Source organism: Procambarus clarkii, chromosome 15 (genome assembly GCF_040958095.1).
Source record: "Procambarus clarkii isolate CNS0578487 chromosome 15, FALCON_Pclarkii_2.0, whole genome shotgun sequence".
NCBI lineage: Eukaryota > Metazoa > Arthropoda > Malacostraca > Decapoda > Cambaridae > Procambarus > Procambarus clarkii.
Window position 1 is genome coordinate 13,344,303 of NC_091164.1, and position 3,052 is coordinate 13,347,354.

Consider the following 3,052-nt stretch of genomic DNA (forward strand, 5'->3'; position numbering starts at 1 on the left):
CTGGGTAGCTGAGGAAGAGAGGACTATTTGTGGAAACCGGACGACTGTAGCTGAGACGTAGGCGACAGCCGTTGCTGGGAGAAGACGACGGCCAGGAGACCGACTCCAACCTTCAAGAAGTCAAGAAGGAGGACGGACCTGCAGTGAGGAGGCACGGAGACGACGCGCTAAACGGTGGGACGACGAGAGGCTCTGGTAGGACTCGACGACGTGTAGTGTGGGGGCGTTCCCGACACGAGGACCAGGAGCTACATCTCGACTCTCATCGGAGGATAGGGTGAAGTAGGTGTTTCTAGTTCCCTCCCCATTCCCCTTTAGTTAGCTATGTTATTCGGCTATATTATCTAGCCTGAGGATTTTATATGTCGTGAGCAAGTCTCACCCATGTCACGGTAAAGCACCAGTGTGCTAGACAGTACTATCAAGAGTACTTGTAATATTCATGTTGATTATTGGTGTGTACAGGCACCAGGAACCAGTGATAAATTTACTGTGTTGTATCTTTGTTGTGTATATATCACATATATATATATGTTGTGTATATATCTTTCTATAGATTTTGATATGAACATATAGTGGTAAATTATATATAATATTATGCCAGTATTTGGAGGTTAGGCTATGTGCCCAGAAACTATTTATTTTCCATGTATTGATGATTGATTTACATACCATATATATGTCTATGTTCATTCAGTGAATAATCATTTGTGAGTATAGTGAATTATTGCGTTATCGCCCACGAGAGAAAGTATTGAAAACTCCAGTGTTAATAGTTCTTAATATATTGCTGAGTGAGGAACAATGTAAAGCCATTACAGTGAATCATTATAGCATTGATTGTAGAAAAGACTGTTTGAGCCTGAGTACAGTGTAACTAAGTAATACGGTCTATTTGTGCCAATATCGAGTGTGCGAGTTTCTAGTAATATTGGAGAATTTAAAGAAACAGCGCGTGTGAATCTAGAAAACAAGCAAAGCTTTTGCGCGGAAAGGCAAAGGCGATCAGCTGGTTCTTGACACTTGATGAGGGGGGGAGATGTTGCCCCCTGGGTGATCTCATAATATCCGTGGGAATTACCGGCCACGTCAGGATCAGTTGATTAATTGATTATTGTTTGGCTTTGTGACATCTTTCATACATTTTAAGTAAAATACAAAACTATCTTTGTGTTTATATCATCCCCTCCATGGATCTTGTGGCTATAATATACTGGTAAACATAGAGTGATAACAATAAGTACCTGCCTGATTCCTGATCTTTGAGTGTGACCTTGCCAAGGCTACCACTGAATACACCAGTCCACTGATGGTGTTACTGGCCACCTAAAACACCAGTTGGCGATCTTGTGGATAACTGTAGAGCCCTATTGTTGGGGAGGGCACACGACAGTCGATGTGAACGAGTCGTGTTCTCACTCTTTCTTAATAAGAGGCTGTTAAGATTGACTGGGATACTCTCCTGGCGTGCAGTGGCGCCGTGAGGATCGAGGGAAGACCTGCAGGGCTACGGTGAGTTACCTTGAGCATAACTATTGCTCACCCCAGAGTAAGGGTAGAGAATAATAGAGAGGAGAAACCCCAACAATATATATATATATATATATATATATATATATATATATATATATATATATATATATATATATATATATATATATATATATATATATATATATATATATATATATATATATATGTCGTACCAAGTAGCCAGAACGCATTTTTCAGCCTACTATGCAAGGCCCGATTTGCCTAATAAGCCAAGTTTTCATGAATTATTTGTTTTTCGACTACCTAACCTACCTAACCTAACTTTTTCTGCCACCTAACCTAACCTAACCTATAAAGGTAGGTTAGGTTAGGTTAGGTAGGGTTGGTTAGGTTCGGTCATATATCTACGTTAATTTTAACTCCAATACAAAAAAATTGACCTCATACATAATGAAATGGGTAGCTTTATCATTTCATAAGTAAAAAATTGGAGAAAATATATTAATTCAGGAAAACTTGGCTTATTAGGCAAATCGGGCCTTGCATAGTAGGCTGAGAAGTGCGTTCTGGCTACTATTTACGACATATATATATATATATATATATATATATATATATATATATATATATATATATATATATATATATATATATATATATATATATATATATATATATTAGTATATTTTGGTAGCAGTCTTTCCTGTAGACATATATTATTAAATATGACCGAAAAAGTAAGATTAATAATTCTAACACGAATTTTCTCAATCTTTCGTACATTTCTTTTCACTGCTGGTGGTAATTCAAAAATCAATTCTCCAAAATTCATTTTTATTTCTAGTCTGACGCGACACTTGAGCGCGTTTCGTAAAACTTATTACATTTTCAAAGACTTTAGTTTACACATACACAACTGAATAGAACTTACACATCTCCGATTTGTTTATATCTACATTTGAGTGAGGTGGATGGGGTGAGGTGGTATTAATAGGGTATTAAATTCATCAACACAAGACAAAACACGAAACAATGGGTATTGAATGAAAGTGATTGTAGAAAGCCTATTGGTCCATATTTCTTGATGCTTCTATATTGGAGCGGAGTCTTGAGGTGGGTAGAATATAGTTGTGCATTAATTGGCTGTTGATTGCTGGTGTTGACTTCTTAATGTGTAGTGCCTCGCAACGTCAAGCCGTCTGCTATCGCTGTATCTATCGATGATTTCTGTGTTGTTTACTAGGATTTCTCTGGCGATGGTTTGGTTGTGGGAAGAGATTATATGTTCCTTAATGGAGCCCTGTTGCTTATGCATCGTTAAACGCCTGGAAAGAGATGTTGTTGTCTTGCCTATATACTGGGTTTTTTGGAGCTTACAGTCCCCAAGAGGGCATTTGAAGGCATAGACGACGTTGGTCTCTTTTAAAGCGTTCTGCTTTGTGTCTGGAGAGTTTCTCATGAGTAGGCTGGCCGTTTTTCTGATTTTATAGTAAATCGTCAGTTGTATCCTCTGATTTTTGTCTGTAGGGATAACGTTTCTATTAACAATATCTTTCAG